The 7,506-nt window shown below is 40.2% G+C and overlaps 1 protein-coding gene across 4 annotated transcripts in view; it reads right to left on the reverse strand.

The window, feature by feature from the left end:
- Positions 1 to 4,160, reverse strand: part of adarb2 (adenosine deaminase RNA specific B2 (inactive)) — a 615,589-nt gene extending 611,429 nt beyond the window's left edge. For 3 of the 4 annotated variants that reach the window (XM_057823822.1, XM_057823821.1, XM_057823818.1), the window contains exons 1-2: positions 4,093 to 4,133; positions 3,541 to 3,697 (exon numbers count right to left, since the gene is read on the reverse strand). The gene's annotated coding sequence lies outside the window, so the exon portion shown is untranslated. Of the gene's footprint in view, positions 1 to 3,540; positions 3,698 to 4,092 lie in introns of all 4 variants that reach the window. The other variant, XM_057823819.1, reaches the window with a different exon arrangement.
- Between the last annotated feature and the right edge of the window lie 3,346 nt (positions 4,161 to 7,506).

Genomic DNA, 7,506 nt, shown 5'->3' on the forward strand with positions numbered 1-7,506 from the left:
TTACACAACGCTCATGGTGTTGAAACCCATAAAATCAGTCGCACCAAACGCCAGCAGAGGGCGACAAAACACCAAAAAACACAAGTAACAAATGGACATGACACTGTGCTGTCATTTTAATCTGTTTGAGCAGGGCATGTGCGTGAAATGCGTCAAATATTTTAACGTGATTAATTAAAAAATTAATTACCGCCCATTAACACGATAATTTTGACAGCCCTAATATATATATATATATATATATATATAAATATGTATGTCGAATAAAGAAGAAAAATGTAATGACAAGTGTAGCCCAAAGTCGTGAGTAGCGTTTCTTCACAAATCTACTCAAAGAAAAAAGTATGGCTCAGTAGAACTACTCTTAGAAGTACATTTTTCTCAAAAAGTTACTCAAGTAAATGTAACACGTTACCACCACAGGTCACCCTAAAAATAATATTCATCAACCGACATCAAACAAACGACACAATATTTGAGGGGAGTATGGTAGTCTTGGTTAACCTGACTTGATGGAACTCCTGCTCCATCTCAGTGGCCCGACTATCATTTTTAATGTTCAACACCATCACCACATCACTTCGGCAAGCAAAATCCCCTGAGATGGGTATTTTTTTTTTTTCAAAGCCAACATGTGAAATATTGCTTTGCTCGATGTTCACTCAAGCGAGAAAAAAAATCATTGCCTCTCTCTCGCTGTAAGGTTGACAGATGGCTATCCATACTGTGAGAAAAACAATGGCTTGGATGGCACAATGAACAAGCGGGTCAGCCTGTGCTTTATATCCTTTCTATTTCTAAAACTGCCTCTTGGCTACCTTACCAAACAGGTGGCTCTCTTTGGTTTAATTTCAGTAAATATACAGCTCTAATGAATCATATGTGATTTTTTTAAACTATCCTTATACGTTTGCAGCGTATATCTGAACTTGAAACCTGAAATTGAACTTGCATGTTTGCTTGAGCAGGATAATCAGCTCAGTATTAAGACAGGTGTCAAGAAAATGAGAACGGTTTTGTTCAGCTGCGAGGTAATTGAGCCCTTCTTACATCATTTTTAGAACAGTGCTTGACATAACTACTGGTTGTCAACCATATGAATAGTATCAGATGAATACTTTTAATGCAAATTATATGGTGGCAGAAATGTGAAAAATAACTTTCGTGCTGGGCAATGAAGGAAAGAAGTATTGTTAAGTAGTGAACTTGATGTTTAGATTTGAATCCAATCCAGTCCAAATGAATTTCAAAAGCGCTAGCATTCAGACGTTTTGTCAACCCTTTTCATCAAACACTGAGAATAGAAACCAACACAAAGCGGGAGGTGGGGGACACTTATCCATAAATGTTTCAGTCGCCATGTTTCAGTGAACAGTATCCTAGTTAGGTAATGATAAAAAGGTGACAAACTAGCATGGCATTGATGGAGATGCGTGAGCCTGCCGTACGGCGTCAGCAAAATGGCTGTTGTTTGTAACTGACTATGTCAGTCTAAATCAGTACTTCTCAAATAGTGGGGGCCAGAGCAATGCTGTGGGTGGCGTATTTGACCTCGGGGAACATACTTTTTTGCCGTACTAGAAGAAAGTGTCATTTCACATCCACTCAGTGGGTGGCAGTGGCGCTTTCATTTTCAGAGTTGCAACATTTTTTAACCAAACGAGCACACAGCAAAGAACACTGGAGATATAAAGAGCTAAGAGTAGGAAATATGACAAAGCTTATGCAGCGTTTGGGTTAGACTTAATACAGTGGGAGACGAGGAAAGAACATTCTATTTACTGTGTCTAAAAATGTTTGCAGCGGACAGCAGAAAGCTAAATCAATTAAGACGTCACTAACTCATTTGCTCCCAAAAACGAATAATAACGTTCTATTTTTAATTGTTTCAGTGTCCCAAAAACATATTTATATATCTTTTACGTTTTTTTTTTTTTCCCACAAGAGACATCTCTAGGTTCTGATGAAAGTTCGCTCCAAAGCACAACGCTCAAAATAGATTTTAAAGCAATAAAACTGGCCACTGGAAGGCAGTAGCGCATTTGGTAAGAACTAATATCGGACCATGAAAGGAAATGAATGAAAAGAAATAGTCAGGAAACGGAAGTTGGAAGAAGTAAGAAGCGTGAGAAAAATGTGGAGAACGATGTAAAGAAAAGGCACATTCCCCACACAAGTTCCCTAGGTGAATTCTGTTATGAGGTAGTGGTCATAAAAGAAAGATTAAAAAATATATATCTTGATGAGACAGGCGGTGATGAGGGGGAAAATTTACCCTGTCTGCCGATACAGCTGTGGCCACAACGGCGTCATCTCTCACTTAGTTATGTGTAAATAAATTGTTACTTTGCTATCAAAAGCTCCATTTGTCTTGTTGTTTATGTTTTTTTGTAGAAGGAAAACATTATTCAGATGTTTGGGATGTCACAAAAGAAAAAAATGGCTGTGTTTAAGTCAGAGTTACGTTTGAAATGTATGCTTTTACGAAAAGCTCAATTACTCCGTTTTTTCATCAGAAATTGGAAAATTGCTCAAACTAAGCTATTTTCTAATGCTGATATCTAAAGAATGGAAAAAGATATGAACTTACTTTTTTTTTCCTGCTGAAAGAAGAGAGTCCATGTTTATATAGCAATAGAACCAAATTTTCTGTGGGCCTTGCAAAATCAGTCAAAATCCAGTTAAACGGCCGGGAGCGAAAATGGCTGGGATTGAATGAGTTAAAGACATTAGACCACAATCACATTGATAAGGAGCTTGATTGTTTTTTTTCAGCAGAAACGTGCCAAAGAATGCCAACAAGCCTATCGCTTTTTCAGTATGACATCAATATATTGCATATTGCAGTTATAGGATTTTGTCCTCTTGAGTTCTTGCTGCTAATTTGAATTTATCAATATTTATTTACTTTGTTAAATTTTTTTTTTAGTATCAAATCGTCAAAACATGCACCTGGAGTGTATTTTTACAATTTGAATGTTTTTTTTTTTTAATTCAGGTAAATTGATGTGCTTTAAAGCAACACTTGGTAACTTTTTTGGTCGATTTTAGCGACGCCCGTGGACAAAAAAGGTAGGGTTTTCCCTTAAAGCAGAAGTTCATGATTTTTGACATTAAACTTAATCTTCGAGTTCGCAGGGGTTTAGTTGGTGGAGTTGATGTCAACAAATTCCGTTTAGTTTGCAAGTTATTTGTTAGTTTCAAGGCTCCAGAGTGGCTAAGCTAGGGTGATTCAATGGCACCATTATAGCATGCCAATACAAAAATGAAACAGATCCATGGATTAAACAACATTTCTGTTTCCAGCGGCTGTGTGAAGGATTAATAGTAATAAGGTAATGAATCCAGTTGTAGCTAAATAATAGCATATGACAGTTAGCAACCGTGTGGCAATGTGTGGTTAACCCACCAACCCTATCTGAACTCATCAGCGCTAACAAGTTCGGTTGAGGGGGTGGGGGGGTTTGGGGCGTCCCGCCAGCAAGTGAAAGCCGGGCCAATGTTTATTCTATATTTTCTCTTAGCCTCCCTTTCACAAACCTTTTTGTGTCTTTTGTTGCTCTTCCATCTTTGCAGAATTCCTGCGAAAGTGTTTGTCCCGCTTGAAGGGATGGTTAGCACAGAGGACGCGAGGCCAACTTGTCTTCCATTTTTATTCATTTGCATAATTCAGATAGCAGGGTGGCAGGTTGAAAACCTTGAAGGAAAATGAAATAGTGCGAAGCGTGAAAAACCTGTTCCTAACCTGTTTTTAAACTTGACCAATTGATTACCTGATCGACTTATTTGTCATTAATTTTTTTAATTCAGTCAAGCCTGTTCTAACGAAGTATATCGTCATTGTTTTGACTTTCAAGCTGAAATATAACATTTTACCCAAGAATAAATATCTTTTTATCATGTTTTTACTAAACAGATTGAAATTCTAACAGAAACAGGGCACCCTCTCAGGCCACTTTATTATAATTACAAATTATAAACATCACTGTTGCCTATAGCTGTCCTACTTCTACCTCATAAAGGCTTTTATTTTAGCAGCCTGATCATTCATTATTTGGCTTTCATTGGGATGGGAAATTTCTGCAAACTCACCAGCAACTTCTCTGTGCTCTGCCAGTGCTATCTTGTATGAGTGCTTACAGACACACCTGATTTCCATTCCCCATCAGTGGATCATTAGAGGCCAACTCTTAGGTGACGCTCTACCTAGTGGCACCAGGGGTAACTACATTGAAGTTTTAAAAGGGTGAGTCACTGGTTAAAGTGCCTATGACAGCAAAAAGCATGTTTATATCATATTTCACATGGTATTTTATGCTCCTGAATGAAATGGACCGCTTGGATGGGTGTGGAAGCGATCGTTTTATTTCTTCAATTTTTTGAATCCTGCGCCATGAAAATAAGTGACTTCCTGGATTGAGAAGGAATGCGAATGTGACGTCATCTAGGTCCGAGTCTCACAATACAGCATTGCTTTATAGCATGCAGATGGACTGCGGATTCAGCTGATTTTGCGGATTAATTCGTTTATTTTCGCATCACGCCAGCCAAATGTGCTGCAGGGTTTTGTTGCTGCACCAGGAAGAGGCGTGTGAGCCTGTTTGGGTTTTAAAAAGTTCCCGTTCACCCCGAGATTGGCCAAAACATGTCCGACAACTGTGGGACCATTGGACTTACTAGGAAGTGGGTAAACATTGTGTTTTGTATTATGCCAAATACTGGGATCATGGCACATGTTTTAATACTGAGGTGGCTTGCATTTCGTGGCTGACAAAGCTCCTTGTCCACCGAGGATGCCACTCGGCCGATGACCGGCGGCTTGCCGCACACCTCCCTCGGCCCTCTTTGCGTGCCCGTCGGGAGAGCGCTATACTCGGCTTGTGCTCGTGCGGTTCTCCATATCATCCAGATTTCCAGCCCCCTCTGCCCTCTTCCTGTGCTCGGCAATAGACCACTATCCTCGGGTTGGGCTTGGGCAGCTACGCGCTCCTCCGACGCCTGCAGCAGGGGAACGACAAGTTGTAACTTGCTCGCCGACATGGGGGGTTGCCAATCAATTACATCGACAACCCCGCCTCCGTGTGAAATGATCCGGGGTAGTTTTGTGGGATTTTTCGCTTCGAAAGGCGGGAATAAGACTTTGCCATACCTCTCGGTTCAGGTATCATGTCAGCTAGCTGTCACACCTCCTGGTTTGTTTATGCTCTCCGAAGCCGGGGCAGGGAAATAACAAAAGCCGGACTAACTCTGGGGGCATAAAATATTGTTCGGGAGGTGCATAAAGATGACAGTTTTGACCATTATGGAGTAATTTTGCCATGCCGTAGTGAATAAATGCATTTCTAATATTTCATATTCCATTTAGCACAAGTCTGTTATTTGTCATGACCATACCACTTATTTAGCAGTTTGGGAAAAATACTTAAAAAGAATATCTTGTAAAAATTTTGGAGCAGAGAGATTGAAAAAATGATATTTTTCTACTCTCTTAGTCACATTTTCCTCATTCTGATTAATTCCCCCTCAATGGGCGGAATTCTAAATCGGATGAAATCGCTACCCTGCCGACGTCATCCTCCAGCTGGGGATGCTAGAGCGCTATAATGACGGGCGGGGCTAAACGGCAGATTAAAAGACTAATTTCTTGTCATGTGCGCTTTGCCCAATTGTTGTAAATAGTCGAATCGTCTCAAAATATGATTCTAATTCACTTATTATTGCTATTTAGATTTTTTTTATACTGTCACAGGCACTTTAAGACAAAAAAGGAAAATTTGTGGAAAACAAAGTGAAAAGATTTGCTGAAGCTAGCTCTTTGGATCTTTTTTTGCCGCAACAGACATATCATCACAAATGTTATGAAGCTATTTTATAAAGGTTGAAAAGTTATCTTGTGTTGCTTTCAGTATTTTCTGTTACACAAAACAATGTTAATAAAGTTATACTTTATTGTAAGTTGGTGTATATTACTTTAATATTAAAAAGGACACAATGTTGTGCAGAGGTGTACTTATAATAATAATAATTTCATAGACAAATAGTACTATCTACAGTGGTGGCAGAGAGTTGGAGGGTGCGAAACGTTTACGGAGGTGGGCCGTAACAGAAAAAAATTGAGAAGCACTGGTCTACATATAGACAGGGTCACTTCACCTGATCAACTAAGGGCGAGAGGCTGATCACTCAACTCTGAAATCACATGTAGAGGATGTTTCGATCTGCTGAAGCTACACGCAATGGAAAAGCTATCCCTTGGAGGACGATTTCACTCGAGAAGCAGAGAAGCAGAATTTTGAAAGCTTGAGTATTTTTGTAACTTGCGGAGGATTGAAAATAACATCTCGAGCTGGGTGCTCCCGTTCTTTATTACCACTGTGTTTCAATATCATTCACATTTAGTAGCTCTGTGGGGTGGCCATAAATCATTCAAGGTTTAGTTGTAGAAGTACCTCCAATCCTTGGGGGATCAAGACAGTCTTATCAACCCCAGAATTGATTCGAGCACTGTTCCATTGACATGGACAAAGACCATATCTTGGATTTGTGTCCACCTGATAATGCCCACAGCTCAAGGAGGGTAGGACACTAAACCAAGCAGACACCGTACCCGTGTGTCTGTCCCGCTAATGTGAAGAGAAGGCGTTTTGACAATGAGGAAATGGGGAGGTGACCCAGCTAGGCCACAGCGCTTATTGCTTTGACCCTCCCACTTGGCCTTGTCATTGTTTTTCAATTAATCCCAGCCACTTTGTGGCAAACGACACAGACAGATGGCAAGGTCTTTGTCAGGGTTCATGAAAGGGGCGAGGCAGATACTGCTTACTGGTGGGGAAAAGTGAATTTTGGGGCTAAATGATACACAGCCCTGAGCTGAGCAGCTGAGGCAGATTTCTAAGTGCTGATCTATTCAAAGTGCAAGGAACCAGGAAATAAGGTGAAGGAGTCTCCTGGTCGAGAGAATATTAGCCGGCTACGTCAAGGGAGAGTAGTGCATGATGAAGAGATGTAACTGAAATTTTATGCATTTAGTTGATCAGGCTGCAAAAAATGTTTTGCCTTTTACAGAATCTTAAAAATATCAAATAATGAAAATTCGTTTTCAACTGACAAACTATTCTTAGGTCAAATTATGAATTGACTAGCTTTTGACAATAATCTAAATCAGTAAACAATGTATCTTCCACTTGTTCTCATTTTATTAACATTACCGTGGAAATATTCATCCACCACAGCCAGCGGCCCCTAACACAGCCAGCCGCCCCGACGAGGATGCTTTTAGGACCATTAGCTGCACCGAGATGAACGCGCAGCAGTCTGTTTGCAGCGATCCCTCTACTTTATGGCCCACTAAAGCATAGGCATATGTGCTGTTAAGTAGCTCCCAACGATTGTTAGTCGAGGCCTAACTTCTCCCCGGTGCTGAACTATTGATTTTGCATTAGATAAACATGAATCTTGTAAATAAGAGGTGCACATGGATCTATTGGGCCGCCCCATTGTGTTGTC

Source organism: Corythoichthys intestinalis, chromosome 20 (assembly GCF_030265065.1).
Source record: "Corythoichthys intestinalis isolate RoL2023-P3 chromosome 20, ASM3026506v1, whole genome shotgun sequence".
In the NCBI taxonomy this organism is placed as follows: domain Eukaryota; kingdom Metazoa; phylum Chordata; class Actinopteri; order Syngnathiformes; family Syngnathidae; genus Corythoichthys; species Corythoichthys intestinalis.